The sequence below is a fragment of the Eleutherodactylus coqui genome, chromosome 1 (genome assembly GCF_035609145.1).
Source record: "Eleutherodactylus coqui strain aEleCoq1 chromosome 1, aEleCoq1.hap1, whole genome shotgun sequence".
Classification (NCBI taxonomy): Eukaryota; Metazoa; Chordata; class Amphibia; order Anura; family Eleutherodactylidae; genus Eleutherodactylus; species Eleutherodactylus coqui.
In genome coordinates, this window is record NC_089837.1 from 202,824,938 (window position 1) to 202,847,472 (window position 22,535).

Sequence of the window (22,535 nt, forward strand, 5' to 3'; positions counted from 1 at the left end):
AAGTTTCTATGACATCGGGAAGTGAGAGAATTAGATTCCGTACGTAAAATTTGGACGCTAATTCTTTTGCGCTTAGAATTGAATAATCGATTTGGGACCTGCTAACTTTTCCTATTTATGACATAATCAATGCTCGTGCCAAATTTCAAGTTTCTATGACACCGGGAAGTGAGAGAATTAGATTCCGTACGTTAAATTTGGACGCTAATTTGTTTGCGCTAGATTTGAATAATTGAGTTGGGACCCATTAACTTTTCCTACTTATGACATAATCAATTCTTGTGCCAAATTTAACGTTTCTGTGACACTGGAAAGTGAGAGAATTACATTTCGTACGTAAAATTTGGACGCTAATTCTTTTGTGCTTAGAATTGAATAATCGAGTTGGGACCCATTAGCTTTTCCTATTTATGACATAATCTATGCTCGTGCCAAATTTCAAGTGAGAGAATTAGATTACGCATGTAAAATTTGGACACTAATTCTTTTGTGCTTAGGATTGAATAATCGATTTGAGACCCGCTAACTTTTCCTATTTATGACATAATCAATGCTCGTGCCAAATTTCAATTTTCTATGACATCGGGAAGTGAGAGAATTAGATTCCGTACGTAAAATTTGGAAGCTAATTCTTTTGCGCTAGATTTGAATAATTGAGTTGGGACCTATTAGCTTTTCCTACTTATGACATAATCAATGCTTGTGCCAAATTTACCGTTTTTATGACACTGAAAAGTGAGAGAATTACATTCCGTATGTAAAATTTGGACGCTAATTATTTAGCGCTTAGAATTGAATAATCGAGTTGGGACCCATTAACTTTTCCTATTTATGACATAATCAATGCTTGTGCCAAATTTCAACTTTCTATTACACCAAGAAGTGAGAGAATTAAATTCCGTACGTAAAATTTGGACGCTAATTCTTTTGCGCATAGAATTGAATAATCGAGTTGGGACCCATCTACTTTTCCTATTTATGACATAATCAATGCTCATGCCAAATATTATGTTTCTATGACATCGGGAAGTGAGAGAATTAGATTCTGTACGTAAATTTGGACGCCAATTCTTTTGTGCTAGAATTGAATAATCGAGTTGGGACCCACTAACTTTTTCTATTTTGGACATAATCTATGCTCGTGTCAAATTTCATGTTTCTACGACATCGGGAAGTGAGAGAATTAGTGGTGAGTCAGTCAGTTAGTCAGTGAGTGAGTGAGTGAGTGAGTGAGTCAGTGAGGGCTTTCGTCTTTATATATATAGATTGGTGTGCGGTCCCCGTTACGTTTCAATCTTCTCCATCTGACAATGAAAAAAATTAAATGAACCTTCTCTAACATGCTTGTAATATTGCTTTCCCACTCTTTTGTATATTCAATTTAAAAAGAATATGTAATTAGAAAATTACCTAATGTATAAATTAAGTTTTTATTTTGCACATATTTTCTAAGAATTTTTTATTTTTTTATGCCACAATCTAGATGAAAAAAACCTCCTAAAATTTAGCTTCTTGTTCTATGGAGAAAACTTTGCAGTAGTCAACTTACTATAATCACAGGCAGGATTTCAATGAAGGGTAACACTCACCTATAGATAACATAAAATAATCTTAGGATCCACTATTTAGAATAGATGATGATGACATCTATTGTACATAGGTCACAGAGCATACATAAAACACTCTTCCATAGAAGTCAATGGGTTTTCCCCTATCCATTTTTATCTATGGCTTATGATAACAGTGGCTTAGATGGTAACCCCTGATAATCATGCACAGGAAAATAATTTAAAAAATCAGCAATATGAAAAAAAAATGAATATAAAAATGGTAGTGAAAATATGGCCAAGTTAATAAGTCCTAAATCTACAGATGTAGCTGTGCCATCTTTGAAGGATGAACTACTACATCTGCAGCACAAACAACACGGCTCCTTATAGCCACCGCCATTCACTTGAATCAGCAGCTACACAATTTGCATAGCAGCACCAAACCTCATTATTTTACTAGCTCGCTAACACATGTTGTATTAGTGCTGCTACATCTATATTGGAGTAGCGATCGCAAAGTTCTGACCTAAAGCTCATAGTAAATCTGTGCACTAAAAAACAAGTAAAATGCTTCCAAAAAAGTAGTCTACAAACCTGTTAAACTTAACATCAGTCCTTTTAGGACAGTTGGGTAAAATTCTGGTAAAGCATTATAAGAAGCTTGTTAGCCCCTCGTCACTATATGGCAGTATTGCTGTCAGGGCCTGGAGCAGAGGCTTTGACTCAGCAGGAATGTTCTTCCACTGCCAGTGGATTTGTGTTTGATATGTTATTGGCCATAGCTCTTACATACAAATAAAGACATTGGAGACTGAGTCCTAACTGAATAACGTCTTTGCTGTTGCTGGTTACAGAGGAAATTCATGGCTTCAGAACAGGTACAGTAGTATATGCCATTTGTTAATCCCATTTGAGGTAAAAAAAACTTCTATTCTATCCACCACTGTTTAGGCATAATTTCCCATATATACAGCACTATAGCACTGTATTGTGCATTCCCTTCAATGTGGCAATGTACTTGCACACCACTGTTTTCCAAAGACTTTGACGTACACCACTGGCTCCTTCCTCCCTCCAATGACAACTGCTTCACTTCAGCTCTCTGCCATATGCTTCCATTTGTTTTGTATCAAGTTACCAACTCCCAGTTAGATGACCTGCTACTCCAATCAACAATCTCTCTTTGAAAGCATTTTCCCTGTGTAATATAATGATTTCTACACCATCACACTCCCCATGCATGCCTTGAATGAACAGTAGTAAATAACCAATAGCATAAGGAGCATCATTAAATGAACAGTAGCAACACAAACGTTCATGTCTTCGTAACTCCTTACAAGCTAGTAGAAGGCCACACCAAGCATTGGATTCAAGTACGTAATTAAAGACAGTGCTACCAAATATTAACAAAGTGTATGTAAACTTTTGACCAATTGAAAATCTGATTTGGAACAGACATTGAAATTGTGGCCCCTTTAGCAAAAGGGGTATTCAAACGGAAACCCCGTTGATCAGGTCACTTTCTACACCTGGCTTGTACACTTTACATCTTGTTTTCAGACATTGAAGTTATGGCCCATTTAGTAAAAAGGGTATTATGCTATTTACATCACCGTATGAGTATTGTTTCCTTCTTTTCTCTACATTATGTTTATTGAAACTGAGAATAGGAGTTTCTAGGATGAAGTCGAATATTAGCATCACTCTTAACAGGGAAGGTACTCCATATACTGTAGATAGGTGATCATTAGGGACTTATTTTTTTTTACTTACTAATTAAAATTTATGCTTTAAATTTAAATGAGGGTGAGCTGTCTGTGAACATGTGGTGATTTTCTCAGACCCTTAGATTTGACTGTTAGGGGATACAAACCCTCTATTTACAAGTTTTTCTGCAAATGGTTATTCTTCAAAAACCAACATCTTAAACAGCTATGTCAATAGAAAAATAAAAATGCTACGAGGATAGAAAAAAATACAACAAAAAAAGAAAACTGTCTGTGGTGCCCAGGGTATAACTTTTACTTGATAATAACATCAGTACAGTAGGGTGACTTTACCTGTGTCTCGACACTTATTGTCTTGTGGTTTAATTTACAGGGGCATTTTGGTTCAAATATTTAGTGGGGTTTTTTTTCCTTGAGAGTAGGGAGCCACATAGGAGGAATTGTCAGTTACATATGGCAGGCCGTGCAGGATTAATGTATCACACTTATGTATAAGTATAGCATACACAACAGTCTGTAAAATAGGTGAATTGTTTCTTTTACAGTTTAAACTATACACCCTTTCTTTTCAAGATCATAGTTATTTCTTTGTCCACATGCCTGTATTTCTTACCTTTCAACAAATTGATTTCTGCAACGGAAAAGTCTTAACACTTTAGATATTTCAACAAATTTTTTCTCGTATTTATTTACAGAAAATGTGAAAACACTTACAGTGCATAAAAGTAAATTCATTGGTATTAACATGGTCAAATACAATTCTTTTTACTATAACAACCTATTAGTCAAGCAGGTCATTGTTTACATATAAAAAGTGGTTCAGCTGACCAGATTTCTTTGCTTTATTTTTTGAAGACAGACTTAGAAATTACTTGACACTGCAGGTAAACCTCAACAGGTTGTTTGAGTGCAGTGAAGCTGCCAGTTGACTGTCTCTGTGCTTTGACTCCTGCCATTCTGACATTCATGCCTGAGATCTAATAGAATAAGTGGTGCCTGGGGATTACTTGAACTTTACTCTGCATTGCTTCATTAGTTTTAACCTTCTTAATTATGCATTAAAACAGTAAGTAAGAAGGATAGTGAAAGGAATGCAATGTACAGATGGAGACATATTTGTGCTAGTGAATAAATGTTTACAAAAGAAAGTAGCATGTAATGCACAATGTTCTGTGTCTGATCATGTTGCACTTTTATTAATCACAATTTTAATAACTAATGTGAATATATTCTTCAAATCAAATCTCTTCTAATTCACTTTGTACAGAATTTATAACCCAATTGTGACCCCTGGAGGATAATTATAATGTTGCTTCTCGTTCTGCTGGCTGTTGTTATATTAAGAAAGCACATAATCTCAGAAAAGCAAAAAGTTTTTATAAAAGTAAAAAAAAAATTATACTGTACAATTGCCTTTAGTCATCATGGTCTATTTAAAGATGAAAACAATATTAACACTGCACATAGCTGTAAGTCATTTAAAATATAATGACATGATATCACTCTGAAGTATGTTGACAATTTCTAAATAAAATATTTCTTCTGCATACGAAATTGTGTTAATTCAATAGCATTTCAATGGTGGTCTCTGGGTTGAATGTTAAACTAATCAAAGAGACTAAATATCAATATTATCCCTCTTCTACATTCCCCCTCAGAACCCAACCCCACACCCAATGTATCCCCTCCACGACATTCACTCTAATGCAATTCATGTCTGTACTCACTGACTCATGTAGCTTTATGTATAATACCCTAGTTATATAAGATGGCTGAACCATTGTACAAAAGAAGTGCTTGTACCTTGTGTCACCCCTATTTTCTCATAGTGTGTAAGCTCTTGTGAGCAGGGCCCTCACTACTGTTCAAAATGTTTATTGATCTAATACTGTATGTAATGTCTGATTTGTCTGCTTATGTGGACCCTGATTTGTAAATTGCTGCGGAATATGTTGGTGTTATAAAGATGATAATGATTATTATTAATGATAAGCCTCCTAACATGAAGTGATATAAAAGGGGACAACAGCATAAACATAATTGACATTTATTTATATGGTGCCAGCAGGTGAGCTATTTTCCTATGATGACAAGTTATTTACTATACAGAGGGTTAGATTAAGAGGGTTAAAAATAATTTTTCACAAATTTTTGAAATAGGGTATCTAAGAATGTTTGTTTTTTTTATGCCAGGAATTCAAATCTGCCATTCTTTTTTTTTTCATCTCAGAACATTTGGTTTATAAATTAGCACTTGAGCAAAAATAATATTCACTACTCTTACAAAACATTTATTTTCGCTTGCATAAAATATACAGTTACCATGAAACATATATTTTTAAACAAAGAACAACAGAATGTAATAACACCAATTTAAAAAGTAAGCATTAAGTTTTTAAATAAGCTACAAACCATAGGTATGCAGTCAGAAGAACTAGCTGAGACCTCCTCTATTATAATTGTGTGACAGGAGTTGTGTAATTATCATCAGTAACTATTAATAGGAGTGCCTGTGTCCCCTTCTAGGCAGTTTATGTGGTAAGCTCATGTAATATTATCACAGAAACAGAGAATTTGACTAGAAACTTCACATATAAACCCAAATAGATTTTCTAATAAGTTTACATACATATTGTCATAAGAAGACTATCATTTTTTAAATGAAAGAGCATATTAATCAGAACTTGCATAAAAACATTAAAAAACACAATTTTGACATGCTCATTTACCAAGCAAAACTAAAATACATCAATGTAACTAAACATTTTTGAAAATCTCCAATCAAGCTGCAACTTTTTAGCCCCTCTCATAATGTTTACTATTATATTTTAAGGGTGTTCAGTTGGCTTAACCCCATTACTATCACTGGGACCCTTATCATTTTTACATTTTGCATTGAATGTTTAGTGTTCTAAATTATAAACATGTTAGTTAATTTTTTTCAATTTCTAATGTGTCATATGAAATAAATGGGATATTTTCATTGCCTTTTATTAACTGTCTTCACTTATTACTTATTTTAACTTTGTGCTTATAAGTGAAATGCATATAACAACAAGGACTAGAAGCAGACAATTCTTATTATGCCTTTTGAGTGAGGCTCATTCTTTTTATTTGTATGAATGTATTTTGGGCTAAAAATAATTTTTGCAATATGATTAAATTTTGTTCCATTTGGCTTCTGCAGCTTCTACATATCACTGCATATTGCAAGCTTCAGAAAAATTTCCCGCCAGATCTGTCAGTGAGTGCTAAGGACATCTTGGTTTTTAGACCTTATCTCTTTTCTCCTGAATGTTCTTATCAGCTGATTTAGGTGAACAACAAAAATAAACTTTATTGAAGTTGTATATTAGCTGATAAGAACAATCAAGAGAGGAGAGAGAAACTAATGGCTCATTTAGGGTCCATTTACATGTAACTAAAGAGATTGCTCATTTTTCGTTCACGATTGTTTAAGCTGACTTATCAATCAGCTTAAAAAACCTTGTTGGCTTGCTGGCTTCTCAATGTGTGCAAATGCTCCCTGCTCAGCGCTTTCCATAGGGGGTGAAGCACTGAGCAAGAAGCAGACGAGAAGCCCGCGAGCTGGTGACAAGTCTTTCAGTATAGTGGTGACTAAAGATGCGCGAGCATGCTCGGATAAAGCAGTTACTCAAGCGAGCATCGCTCTTCTCAAGTAACTGCTTACTAGTCTGAGTGTGCTCGGAGGGGCAGCGGGGGTGAACGGTGGGCGTCGGGGTTAGCGGGGAGAGGGGGAGAGAGAGTTCTACTACTCACTGCCACTTACCTGAGCATGCTTGGACCAGTAAGTAGTTACTCGAGAAGAGCGATGCTCATGTACAAGGGCCTTCACACAAGATGATTATCGCTCAAAATCATTCAAATTCCTGCGCTCCTGCAAGGTCATCCTTTGTCAATTTGTGGCTTGCATTCAATAAATTTTAATTTATTGGAGAATCACTTTCTGAATTTTGAGTTCTTGAAAATTAATCCAGAAAATGCTGCAAAAAAGCAATAGAAATCTATGTCTGCCTAAAGCAGACATAACTTTACATTTCTGGCTTCTGGATAGCCAAAATGTGTCAAACTATACAGGCAATGTCAATTAAAGCTGAATCCTTAAGGCCCATTTAGACCAAACGATTCTGGCAAAAAAAAACGCTCAAAGCTGTCTTTTGAGCAAGAAACGTTGGGTCTAACTGCACGGACATCGTGCAGTTTTCGTTAATGAGTCATTTATCATTATCTTTCTGCAATCTAAAAGAGGACGATAAGCCTTATCAGTGCCGCACACTGAGTTCACAGTGGGATACTACTGATACTATTGTTTCAGCTGATATCCCGCTCGGAGAACAAAGCCGGAGTAGGAAGAAGACAGCTCACTAGCTGTGTTCTGCATACCCCACTCGGAGCGCTCAGCTATATACTAGCTGTGCACTTTGTGAACACAGCAGGAGTATGCAGAAGACAGTGCTCCAGCTGTCTTCTGCATACCTCACTTGGAGCCCTCAGCTGTATACCAGCTGAGCTGTCCAAGAAGACAGCAGTTGTATGCAGAAGATAGCGGTATCGCTTGTCTTCTGCATACAGCTTGAGCCTTCAATGTGACAATTATACTTTTTAATTTCAAAGTATCCCTGGTGTTTGTTTGCATAGTTGAGTGTCTCATGCAATGGAAGCCTACACATCAGAGGTGCAAGAATAAAATAAGTCATGGTTATGCATATCCACAATGCATGACAGTTGTCTGTAGGTTAGCAAATCAAATTGTAAAAAGAGAATAAGAAGGGTAGGTTCTCCACTGTGTTTGACTGGAGCACTTTTTTTAGTTTCTCATAGTTAGGAAGTATATCCACTAAAAAAAATTTCAAATAGTACACAAAAAATAAATCAATGTTTCAGGAAAACAGACCTTCTCAGGCAAAATGGATTTTGTTAATTTTAATCAACCAACTAAGGGCCCTTTTTACATGGGCTGATAAATCATTCAGATTCCCGCATCCAGCGGAAATTGGAATTATTATTGTTCAGTCTAAATGCATGCCCTGACTGAACGGCAAACGAGAATTCATTCCTTTCTTGCTCATCATTCAGTTTATGAATGCATAAAACTGAACAACAGATCAGCCTGTGTGAACAGGGAATCGTTCATTTATGAGTAGCTGCCTATTTCCTGTGAATGGAGGCAGTCAGTCTTGAACAATCCTTGGCCTTCAGCAATGCTTGCTACTGTGTAAAAGCACAGGGATAATCATCGCTGGGATGACCTGCCTGGTATCTGCATCCAATAGGTTGTCCCATGTAAAAGGGCCCTAAGCCAAGGTAGTTTCAATTTGTCAACAACCACTGAGCTGAGATTACCTTTCATTGATTAATACAATAATGTATATTGGACGTAACTGGAGATGAAGTTTTAAAGTATACAGCCTCAGGCCTTAGTCAGACGGGCGTTTTTTGCCGCGATTTGCGGATCGCATGACGGATGCGCATCCGCAAATCGCGTGACCGGTGCGCGCAAGTCGCCCGCAAATCGCCCGAAAATCTGCTCCTAGCCGCGTTTCATTAGAAACGGGCCGGAGCTGTCCAGCGCATTGCATTCAATGGAGACGGCAATACAGCCGGCTCCATTGAAAGCAATGCGATGCGGGCGAGCGCGGGATGAATTGTCGGTAAGGGCTTAAATATATAAGCCCTTACCTGCAATCCATCCTAAAATGTGTTAAAATAAAAAAAAATTGCATTCTCACCTTCTGCCTGCAGCTCCGGGCAGCCGTCCTGCAGTGGGTGTGAAGGGGGTGTGAGTCAGACCTGCCCCCTGATTGGCTCAGCGCTGAGCCAATCAGAGGCATGCCTCACTCACACCCATTCATGAATTCATGAATGGATGTGAGTCAGACTTGCCCCTGATTGGCTCAGCGCTGAGAGGCAGCAGTCACTCACCCATTCATGAATTCATGAATGGGTGTGTGAGTGAAACCGGCCTCTGATTGGTCAGGCTGTGACCAATCAGAGCAGATCATTCAGCAGGCGGGGATTTTAAAGCCCCGCCGGCTGAATAGTGCCGAGAAGCAGTTCAGGAGAACTGACAGCGGCCGCGGCTGGACTCCGGCTGCAGCGGAAAGGTGAGTATACAATTTTTTTTTATTTTAACACATTTTAGCATGAATTGCAGGGAAGGGTTTATATATTTAACCCCTTCCCGACAATTAACCCCGCGCACGCCGGCAGCCCATTGCTTTCAATGGAGCGGCTGTATTGCCGCTCCATTGAATTCAATGGGCAAACATCGTTCTTCTCTGCCACAGCTGTTACAGCTGTGGCAGAGAAGAATGATTTGTCTTCTATATGTTCTCAATGGGGTCGGCGCTGCTGCCGCCGGCCCCATTGAGCGTATATACAGAAGCGAACAGGAATCGCAGATCGCAGATAGGTGCGATCTGCGATTTTTTGTTCTATAATTTTTCGGACGAGCGCATAAAAAGCGCTCATGTGTCCGATACCATTGCGAAGCAATGGTTTTAAAAAATCGCCGGACGCATGCGCATGCGCAAATCGCGGCAAAAAACGCCCGTCTGACTAAGCCCTCAGTAAGAATTGTCTATTTCGTATATTAAAGGGGTTGTCTCGCGAAAGCAAGTGGGGTTATACACTTCTGTATGGCCATATTAATGCACTTTGTAATATACATCCTGATTGGCTGGAATCGGCACACGTGACGGGGCGGAGCTACGCGATGACGCATAGAAGGGGGCGGAGCCAGAACGCAGCTGCTGCCGAACAGACCCGAAGGCAGAAGACCCTTCTGCGCAAGCGCGTCTAATCGGGCGATTAGACGCTGAAGTTAGACGGGGTCATGGAGACGGGGACGCCAGCGCAGGGAAGGTAAGTGAATAACTTCTGTATGGCTCATATTTAATGCACGATGTATATTACAAAGTGCATTAATATGGCCATACAAAAGTGTATAACCCCACTTGCTTTCGCGAGACAACCCCTTTAAGTAATAGAGATGAAAATAGAGATATTAGCTTATACTTACAAAGAAAACTAAAGTTAAGCAGCATATCTAAACATGAAATAGATGTGTATGCTGCTGTTGTGCTGTATCTGCAATGTAAAAGCAAACATGTAAAAAATATATAGCAGCAATCTGCAAACACTAAGGTATATCAGACATTGAATATATGTATTATTTTGAATTGCATTACTGTTATAATTACTATACATATAATTCTGAGGCTCCTGGTGTTCAGTTGGTTGAGGACATCTGTTAAACAAGGAAACCTCATAGAACGTGATCTTACAGCAAAACAACTTACTTTTCTTAGGCAGAGGCCTAAACTATGAACTGAAGGCAGGTACAATCCATCTATAATATGCTGGAAGATAGGCTCGCACAATTTAATCACATATTTATGGACCTTTCACATGGGTTAAATAATTCCGTGGGGATGCAGATAACTGCAGATTAGAGATGAGCGAACGCGTTCGTCCGAGCTTGATATTCGTGCGAATATTAGGGTGTTCGGGATGTTCGTTATTCGTGACGAACACCATGCGGTGTTCTGGTTACTTTCACTTCCTTCCCTGAGACGTTAGCGCGCTTTTCTGGCCAATTGAAAGACAGGGAAGGCATTACAACTTCCCCCTGCAACGTTTAAGCCCTATACCACCCCCCTGCTGTGAGTGGCTGGCGAGATCAGGTGTTCGCCTAATATAAAAGTCGGCCCCTCCCGCGGCTCGCCTCAGATGCGGTGTGAGTTAGATGAGGGACAGTGCTGTTTATACCGGAGCTGCTGTAGGGAAAGAATTGGTAGTTAGTGTAGGCTTCAAGACCCCCCAAAGGTCCTTATTAGGGCCACTGATAGCTGTGTGTTGGCTGCTGTTAGCAGTGGGATTTTTTTTTTTCTCAAAATCGCCTCTGCAGACCGTTGCACCTGGCATTAGGGACAGAAGTGCTGCATAGGCAGGGAGAGTGTTAGGAGTGAGTGTAGCCTTCAAGAACCTCAACGGTCCTTTCTAGGGCCATATTTATCCGTGTGCAGTACTGTCCAGGCTGCTGTTGGCTGTGCTGCATTTTTTTTGGGCTTCTCAAAATCGCCTCTGCAGAGCATTCCACCCTCCATTGATACTGCAGGGAAAGAATTGTATAGGCAGGGCCACAACACAGTTATTATTCATAGAATATACGCAGTGCTGCCTGTTGGTGGGAAAAAACTGAAAACAAATCTATTTGTCCAGCCTGTGTCCGTCCTTACGCCTGTGGAGACGTGTGAGCTGCGTGAAAAACATTGCTAAATCATACGCACCCAGCTACGCTTTACTGCTGGGTTCGCCATTTGCTTTCCTTAATTGGGAAAAAAAATACCTGCTCTCCAAGAGTTATAATAACTCTGCTACCCTCACGTTCTGTGACACATAAGCAGGGACACAGCACAGTTATTAAACTTCTCAGGTTCATTGAATATACGCAGTGCTGCCTGTTGGTGGGAAAAAACTGAAAACAAATCTATTTGTCCAGCCTGTGTCCGTCCTTACGCCTGTGGAGACGTGTGAGCTGCGTGAAAAACATTGCTAAATCATACGCAGCCAGCTACGCTTTACTGCTGGGTTCGCCATTTGCTTTCCTTAATTGGGAAAAAAAATACCTGCTCTCCAAGAGTTATAATAACTCTGCTACCCTCACGTTCTGTGACACATAAGCAGGGACACAGCACAGTTATTAAACTTCTCAGGTTCATTGAATATACGCAGTGCTGCCTGTTGGTGGGAAAAAACTGAAAACAAATCTATTTGTCCAGCCTGTGTCCGTCCTTACGCCTGTGGAGACGTGTGAGCTGCGTGAAAAACATTGCTAAATCATACGCAGCCAGCTACGCTTTACTGCTGGGTTCGCCATTTGCTTTCCTTAATTGGGAAAAAAAATACCTGCTCTCCAAGAGTTATAATAACTCTGCTACCCTCACGTTCTGTGACACATAAGCAGGGACACAGCACAGTTATTAAACTTCTCAGGTTCATTGAATATACGCAGTGCTGCCTGTTGGTGGGAAAAAACTGAAAACAAATCTATTTGTCCAGCCTGTGTCCGTCCTTACGCCTGTGGAGACGTGTGAGCTGCGTGAAAAACATTGCTAAATCATACGCACCCAGCTACGCTTTACTGCTGGGTTCGCCATTTGCTTTCCTTAATTGGGAAAAAAAATACCTGCTCTCCAAGAGTTATAATAACTCTGCTACCCTCACGTTCTGTGACACATAAGCAGGGACACAGCACAGTTATTAAACTTCTCAGGTTCATTGAATATACGCAGTGCTGCCTGTTGGTGGGAAAAAACTGAAAACAAATCTATTTGTCCAGCCTGTGTCCGTCCTTACGCCTGTGGAGACGTGTGAGCTGCGTGAAAAACATTGCTAAATCATACGCAGCCAGCTACGCTTTACTGCTGGGTTCGCCATTTGCTTTCCTTAATTGGGAAAAAAAATACCTGCTCTCCAAGAGTTATAATAACTCTGCTACCCTCACGTTCTGTGACACATAAGCAGGGACACAGCACAGTTATTAAACTTCTCAGGTTCATTGAATATACGCAGTGCTGCCTGTTGGTGGGAAAAAACTGAAAACAAATCTATTTGTCCAGCCTGTGTCCGTCCTTACGCCTGTGGAGACGTGTGAGCTGCGTGAAAAACATTGCTAAATCATACGCAGCCAGCTACGCTTTACTGCTGGGTTCGCCATTTGCTTTCCTTAATTGGGAAAAAAAATACCTGCTCTCCAAGAGTTATAATAACTCTGCTACCCTCACGTTCTGTGACACATAAGCAGGGACACAGCACAGTTATTAAACTTCTCAGGTTCATTGAATATACGCAGTGCTGCCTGTTGGTGGGAAAAAACTGAAAACAAATCTATTTGTCCAGCCTGTGTCCGTCCTTACGCCTGTGGAGACGTGTGAGCTGCGTGAAAAACATTGCTAAATCATACGCAGCCAGCTACGCTTTACTGCTGGGTTCGCCATTTGCTTTCCTTAATTGGGAAAAAAAATACCTGCTCTCCAAGAGTTATAATAACTCTGCTACCCTCACGTTCTGTGACACATAAGCAGGGACACAGCACAGTTATTAAACTTCTCAGGTTCATTGAATATACGCAGTGCTGCCTGTTGGTGGGAAAAAACTGAAAACAAATCTATTTGTCCAGCCTGTGTCCGTCCTTACGCCTGTGGAGACGTGTGAGCTGCGTGAAAAACATTGCTAAATCATACGCACCCAGCTACGCTTTACTGCTGGGTTCGCCATTTGCTTTCCTTAATTGGGAAAAAAAATACCTGCTCTCCAAGAGTTATAATAACTCTGCTACCCTCACGTTCTGTGACACATAAGCAGGGACACAGCACAGTTATTAAACTTAGATAATTCATTCACTAGAGGCAGTGGGGCCTTTCGTTTTCCAAAAAGGGCAAAAATTATATTTGGCCTGCAGTCTTGCGCCAATTTATTTCCTGCCTGTGAAATCAAATCACTGGTAATACAGCATGCTGAGGGGTAGGGGTAGGCCTAGAGGACGTGGACGCGGCCGAGGACGCGGAGGGCCAAGTCAGGGTGTGGGCACAGGCCAAGCTCCTGATCCAGGTGTGTCGCAGCCGACTGCTGCGCGATTAGGAGAGAGGCACATTTCTGGCGTCCCCACATTCATCGCCCAATTAATGGGTCCACGCGGGAGACGGTTATTAGAAAATGAGCAGTGTGAGCAGGTCCTGTCCTGGATGGCAGAAAGTGCTTCGAGCAACCTATCGTCTACCCGCAGTTCTGCGCCGTCCACTGCTGCCAATCCGAATCCTCTGTCTGCTGCTCCTCCTTCCTCCCAGCCTCCTCACTCCACTACAATGACACCTGCTCAGGAGCGGGAACACTCCCAGGAACTGTTCTCGGGCCCCTGCTTAGATTGGGCAGCAGCGGTTCCTCTCCCACCAGAGGAGTTTATCGTCACTGATGCCCAACCATTCGAAAGTTCCCGGGGTCCGGGGGAAGAGGCTGGGGACTTCCGCCAACTGTCTCAACAACTTTCTGTGGGTGAGGAGGACGATGACGATCAGACACAGTTGTCTTGCAGTGAGGTAGTAGTAAGGGCAGTAAGTCCCAGGGAGCAGCGCACAGAGGATTCGGAGGAAGAGCAGCAGGACGATGAGGTGACTGACCCCACCTGGTGTGCAACGCTTACTCAGGAGGACAGGTCTTCAGAGGGGGAGTCAAGGGCATCAGCAGGGCAGGTTGCAAGAGGCAGTGCAGTGGCCAGGGGTAGAGGCAGGGCCAGACCGAATAATCCACCAAGTGTTTCCCAAAGCGCCCCCTCGCGCCATGCCACCCTGCGGAGGCCGAGGTGCTCTAAGGTCTGGCAGTTTTTCACAGAGACGCCTGACGACCGACGAACAGTGGTGTGCAACCTTTGTCGCGCAAAGCTCAGCCGGGGAGCCAACACCAACAGCCTCACCACCACCACCATGCGCAGACATATGATGGCCAAGCACCCCGCAAGGTGGGACAAAGGCCGTTCACCGCCTCCGGTTTGCACCCCTGCCTCTCCCCCTGTGCCCCAACCTGCCACTGAGATGCAACCCCCCTCTCAGGACACAGGCACTACCGCCTCATGGCCTGCACCCACACCCTCATCTCCGCTGTCCTCGGCCCCATCCAGCAGTGTAGTTCAGCGCACCGTTCAGCCGTCGCTTGCGCAAGTGTTCGAGCGCAAGCGCAAGTACGCCGCCACGCACCCGCACGCTCAAACGTTAACCGTCCGCATCGCAAAATTCATCAGCCTTGAGATGCTGCCGTATAGGGTTGTGGAAACGGAGTCCTTCAAAAGTATCATGGAGGCGGCGGCCCCGCGCTACTCAGTTCCCAGTCGCCACTACTTTTCCCGATGTGCCGTCCCAGCCCTGCACGACCACGTCTCCCGCAACATTGTGCGCGCCCTCACCAACGCGGTTACTGCCACGGTCCACTTAACTACGGACACGTGGACAAGCACAGGCGGGCAGGGCCACTACATCTCCCTGACGGCACATTGGGTGAATTTAGTGGAGGCTGGGACAGAGTCAGAGCCTGGGACCGCTCACGTCCTACCCACCCCCAGAATTGCGGGCCCCAGCTCGGTGCTGGTATCTGCGGAGGTGTATGCTTCCTCCACTAAAGCACCCTCCTCCTCCTCCTCCTCCTCTGTCTCACAATCAAGATGTGTTAGCAGCAGCATGTCGCCAGCAGTCGGTGTCGCGCGGTGTGGCAGCACAGCGGTGGGCAAGCGTCAGCAGGCCGTGCTGAAACTACTCAGCTTAGGCGATAAGAGGCACACGGCCCACGAACTGCTGCAGGGTCTGACACAGCAGACCGACCGCTGGCTTGCGCCGCTGAGCCTCCAACCGGGCATGGTCGTGTGTGACAACGGCCGTAACCTGGTGGCGGTTCTGCAGCTCGGCAGCCTCACGCACGTGCCATGCCTGGCCCACGTCTTTAATTTGGTGGTTCAGCGGTTTCTGAAAGGCTACCCACGCTTGTCAGACCTGCTCGTAAAGGCGCGCCGGCTCTGCGCACATTTCCGCAAGTCCCACACGGACGCTGCCACCCTGCGCACCCTGCAACATCACTTTAAGCTGCCAGTGCACCGACTGCTGTGCGACGTGCCCACACGGTGGAACTCTACGCTCCACATGTTGGCCAGGCTCTATGAACAGCGTAGAGCTATAGTCGAATACCAACTCCAACATGGGCGGCGCAGTGGGAGTCAGCCTCCTCAATTCCTTTCAGAAGAGTGGGCCTGGTTGGCAGACATCTGCCATGTCCTTGGTAATTTTGAGGAGTCTACCCAGGTGGTGAGCGGCGATGCTACAATCATTAGCGTCACCATTCCTCTGCTATGCATCTTGAGAAATTCCCTGCAAACCATAAAGGCAGCTGCTTTGCGCTCGGAAACGGGGGCGGGGGAAGACAGTATGCCGCTGGATAGTCAGGGCACCCTCCTGTCTATTTCTCAGCGCGTACAGGAGGAGGAGGAGGAGCATGAGGAGGATGAGGAGGAGGGGGAAGAGACAGCTTGGCCCGCTGCTGACGGTACACCGGCTGATTGCCTGTCATCCTTTCAGCGTGTATGGCCTGAGGAGGAGGAGGAGGAGGAGGAGGAGGATCCTGATAGTGATCTTCCTAGTGAAGACAGCCATGTGTTGCGTACAGGTACCCTGGCACACATGGCTGACTTCATGTTAGGATGCCTTTCTCGTGACCCTCGCGTTGCACGCATTCTGGCCACTACGGATTACTGGGTGTACACACTGCTCGATCCACGGTATAAGGAGAACCTGCCCACTCTGATTCCCGAAGAGGAAAGGGGTTCGAGAGTGTTGCTATACCACAGGACCCTTGCGGACAAGCTGATGGTAAAATTCCCAGCCGACAGCGCTAGTGGCAGAAGGCGCAGTACCGAGGGCAAGGTAGCAGGGGATGTGCGTAGATCGAGCAGCATGTACATCCCAGGCAGTGCAACAGTCTTTAAGGGCCTGGCCAGCTTTATGGCTCCCCACCAAGACTGTGTCACCGCTCCCCAGTCACGGCTGAGTCGGCGGGAGCACTGCAAAAGAATGGTGAGGGAGTACGTAGCGGATCGCACGACCATCCTTGGTGACGCCTCTGCCCCCTACAACTACTGGGTGTCGAAGCTGGACACGTGGCCTGAACTAGCCCTGTATGCCCTTGAGGTGCTTGCTTGTCCTGCGGCTAGCGTCTTGTCGGAGAGGGTGTTTAGTGCGGCTGGGGGAATCATCACAGATAAGCGTAGCCGCTTGTCAACCGACAGTGCCGACAGGCTAACACTCATCAAGATGAACAAAGGCTGGATTTCCCCAGACTTCTGTTCTCCACCAGCGGACAGCAGCGATACGTAAGCAATACGTAGGCTGCACCCGCGGATGGAAGCTACGTTCTCTCTCACCATCCAAAACGGGGACATTTCTGCTTCATCAATCTGTGTCTAATATTCCTCCTCCTCCTCCTCCTGCTCCACCTCCTGAAACCTCACGTAATCACGCTGAACGGGCAATTTTTCTTAGGGCCACAAGGCTCACTCAAATAATTTTTCAGAACAATTTTTATAAGTTTCAATGCGCTTAAAAGCATTGGAACTTTAACTTGAACCAATTTTTCGTTACACTGGGCTGCCTCCAGGCCTAGTTACCACTTAAGCCACATTAACCAAAGCGATTAATGGGTTTCACCTGCCCTCTTGGCTGGCCATGGCCAATTTTTGGGATGTACATTAGTACTGTTGATACAGCAATTTTTGTGGGCCCTCGCCTACAGTGTAATCAAATTAATTTTTAGCCCACCTGCATTACAGCTGACGTTACCTCAGCTGTGTTGGGCAATGCAATGGGATATTTCTATGTACCGCCGGTGGCTTCCTGGCACCCACCCAGGCAGTGGGTCCACAGGGAGTTAAACCTACATGTGTCCACTTGTAAAGAATCCCAGTCTGACTGGGGCATGCAGTGTGGGCCGAAGCCCACCTGTATTACGCACGACATTACTACCTCAGCTGTGTTGGGCAATGCAATGGGATATTTCTATGTACCGCCGGTGGCTTCCTGGCACCCACCCAGGCAGTGGGTCCACAGGGAGTTAAACCTACATGTGTCCACTTGTAAAGAACCCCAGTCTGACTGGGGCATGCAGTGTGGGCCGAAGCCCACCTGCATTAAGCACGACATTACTACCTCAGCTGTGTTGGGCAATGCAATGGGATATTTCTGTGTACCGCCGGTGGGTTCCAGGGAGCCACCCATGCTGTGGGTCGACAGGGACTTCACAATAGGGAGTTGTACCTGCCTGTGTCTATGAATTAAAAAGCCCGGTCTGACTGGGGCATGCAGACACCTTGACAGAATGAATAGTGTGTGGCACATAGGTTCCCCATTGCTATGCCCACGTGTGCAGCTCCTGATGGCGGTGGCACAGGATTCTATTTCTCATTGCTTCTGTACAGCATTGTGGGCTATCGCTCCGCCACTTTTAAAGAGGGTCGCTGCCTAGCCGTGCCAACCTCTGCAGTGTATGCCTGCGGTCCCTCGTCATGGCAGACGCAATTCTAAATAGACATGAGCGTGGTGTGGCATGAGGGCAGCTGAAGGCTGCGCAGGGACACTTTGGTGTGCGCTGTGGGGGGGAGGGGGTGCGGTTGGGCAGCATGTAACTCAGGAGAAGTGGCAGTGGAGTGTCATGCAGGCAGTGATTGTGCTTTGTTGGAGGTAGTGTGGTGCTTAGCAAAGGTATGCCATGCTAATGAGCGCTTTTCAGAAGTAAAAGTTGTTGGGAGGGGGGGGGGGCCCACTCTTGCCGCTATTGTGGCTTAATAGTGGGACCTGTGAACTTAGGATGCAGCCCAACATGTAGCCCCTCGCCTGCCCTATCCGTCACTGTGTCATTCCCATCACTTTCCTGAATTGCCCAGATTTTCACACATGAAAACCTTAGCAAGCATCGGCGAAATACAAAAATGTTCTGGTCGCCCATTGACTTCAATGGGGTTCGTTGTTCGAAACGAACCCTCGAGCATCACGGGAAGTTCGTTACGAATAACGAACACCCGAACATTTTGGTGTTCGCTCATCTCTACTGCAGATATTAATGTCGAATTTCAGATTGATTTAAACAATACAGATTTTAACTTGTGGTGCAGAAAATTCCATGTGAAAGTCTCTTATATAGCACATATATCTTTTGTAGTACTTTACATAATTTGATATTAAAGGTTTTGTCCTATTAAATTCACCAATTAGCATGGCTTTTTTGGAGTGAGGGAAGAAACTGGAGTACCCAGTGGAAACCCACACAAACACAAGAAGAACCTAAAAACGCCATGTAGATGTCCTCCTTAGATTTGAATCTAGGACCCCAGTGCTGCAAGGCAACAGTACTAACCATTGAGCCACCGTATTGCCCAAGAACCTCAAATTTATATGTAGGAGTATAGTAAATATACTTTAAATGCAATTCCAACTAATCCATAAATTCAATGTCCACATATGTCTTAGGGCTTGTAGAGTATCTTTTATCTATACTTACTCTTGGTTTTTCATTGTAGGAACAGCAGCCTGAACCTGTGCATCTGTTTCATGCTGTCCAGATTTGCTAGCTAACTTTTATTTTTTTCTTTGCATTATACATTTAAAAAGTATTGCTGCCTCCATCTTGGCTGTACAATCTTACCCATCTTTCCAAGTCTCTTTTTAAATAGAGCAGAAAATAACTGGATCCTACATGCCCTGACGTCATTTTGGAGCCCTAGACTCAAATGAGATATAAGAAGAGGCTGCACTTTCAAGGCAGAAGGACTCACACAATTTTATCAAGATACACGTTAAAAGCCTCAAATTTATATGTATAGTAAACATAGCAGTAATTAAATTTTTTATGATTCATAAATTCAAAGTCTGCATATATCTTAGTGCATGGAGATTGCTGCTGTGTCTACTGAGTTGGTTTGCATTAACTTATACCTGAAGTTATATAATTTGCACAAGGAGTACATATATTTCCATAACCAATTTAGGACTTATATTTATAGTAGGCTTGATTAGACATTGGAATTCCTATTGCAAGAGGTAGAGAGGTAGTAATAGCAAAAATAACAATCAAATCAAGTATCAAATCAAGTATACTACTCTATATAATAACACTACTTGAAGTGCAGTCTCTATTATATCTTTATTTAACTTGACTGAACAGAAATATCATATACACTCATCTTTTAAATTGTTAATTTACTCAGATTCCATGATTTAAGTTATTTTAAATGCATCAATTATTTTGCATATAAACTAAAATTTGCTATAAAATATCTTTTCCTGTTCTGACCTTCATTAAACTCAGCAAACGTAACTTCAACATTTCTATGTACATTGAAAATAAAGTGTGATTACATTTTATTGTGTCAAAGGCATTACAGTTTAAAAAGAAAAGGCAACACTCCATGGCAACAATATGAACATAATAGCAATTTACTCTCAGATAACATGTATTATGTAAACCAACTCCTAGAAGCACATTAGCAGAGACAGAAGGTCAATGCCAGACCCCCCTTGGGAAACAATTCACAATATGTTTCTTGAAGCATAACATGCATTAAACAGATATGATTTATGCTTGCTGTGTTTATTTTACATTGCTAATCAAGAATTATTTCTATAGATATTGTACATGTTATACTGTATATATGTATATTAGACATGTTATTAGAAGTTATTGGACTATGAAAATTTTATTTTCCAGACACTATCTAATTTGATTCTAGGTGATTAATCTGCTGCTTAACTGAAAATATTAGTATTTAAGATTTTTGCCCCATATACACATTATACACTGATGAGCCATAACATTAAAGTCAGTTGCCTAATATGGTGTATCTTCTCTTTGTGTGGCCAAAAAAAAAACCCCTCTGACCTATTGAGACATGGACACCACAAGACCTTTGAAGTTGTCCTCTGATATAAGGAACCAAGAAGTCCGCAGTAGATCCTTTAAGTCAGAGGTCCCCAACTCTAGTCCTCAGGGACCCTCAACAGATCATGTTTTCAGGATATCTTTTGGTAAGAACACCTGTGGCAATGTCTGTGGCCCGACAATAATTACATCACTTGTGCAATACTGAGAAAATCCTGCAAAACATGACCTGTTGGAGGTCCCCCGAGGACTAGAGTTCGGAAACACTGCTTTAAGTCATGTAAGTTATGAGGTGAGGCCTCCATTGATTGGATTACTTCTTCAAGCACATCCCACAGATTCTTGATTAGATTGACATCTGGGGAATTTGAAATAAAATCAACACTTTGAATGCTTTTTCATGTTCCTCTAACCATTCTTGAGAGATTTTGGCAGTGTGGAAGAGTATATTAACCCACTGAAAGAGGCCATAGTCATTAGGGAATACCTCTGTGTATATATTTTTATTCTGGAAAAAAAGATATGTATTACTTCAGCATGTCTTGTGAAAAAATGAATCTTTATTTTGGTATATCCATAAAAAAGTTAAAAATGCTCATATAGAAGAACTGGAACCTATGTGCTTCAGCCAAAAACTAAGCCTTTCTCATAGCATACCGCCTGTATAAGAAGCAAGTGATTTAACCCCTTGAGTAGCACGCCCGGAAATTTTCCGGGACCAGCTCCACTGCTCATAGTGACATAGCCCGGAAGATTTCCGGGCTATGTATCACTATGGGAGCTGCAGAGCACAATGTCACAAGCTGTGGCACTGTGCTCTGCCTGCACAGACCCACATAGAGCAGTGCAGGACTTTGAAAAACCAGTAGAAGATATTGCCGATGTGCCGGCAATCTCCTGGTTTGTTTACAGGTTGCCATAGAGACCATCGGCTTGTCAGAAGCAAGCCGATGGTCTCTGTGGCAGGGAGAGCTGGTTGTTAGCTGTCAGAGGACAGCTAGGTACTAGCTCTTACAGCAGAGATCAGAGAAAATCTCTGATCTCTGCTGTGTTAACCCCTTACATGCTGCAGTCTATGTGACTGCAGCATGTAAAGGGCTGTCACTGCAGCATATAAAGGGCTGTCACCATCGGACCCCCGGAATGTGATCAGGGGTCCTGATGGGTCCCTGTGGAAGTCCCCTAAAGGGACAAAAAAAAAAAAAGTTTAAAAAATTATAAAAAAAATAATAAAAACACTTGTCTCCCTTTACTTTGTAAAAAAATCAAAAATACAATCACACATGTGATATCTATGCGTCGTAATGACCCAGAGAAGGAAGTTAATGCATTATTTAACCCCTTAATGACATGGCCCCTTTTTTTCTTTTTTCCCCATTTCTTTTTTTCCTCCCCCCTGTTTAAAAAATCACAACTTGTTCCGCAAAAAACAAGCCCTCACATGGCCATGTCAATGGAAAAATGAAAAAGTTATGGCTCTTGAGACGCAACTGCAAAATTAGTTGAAATTCAATGATTAGACCATTTTAAAAAACCTGCCCTGGTGGGCACGACAGGGTGGTAGGAAACCCGCCACTCAAGGGGTTAAAGGTAGCAGGATATGACATTAGAGATGCATAACCACTCCGACTAATGAATAAATAATCATGGAATAGAACACATAGAAAGCATTAAATAACCATTAGTATATAAACATAAAATCTGACCTAAGATTGAGACCATGTGGAAATCTGTTTTTCAGCCGCATAATCCAATGGGCCTCTCATGAAAA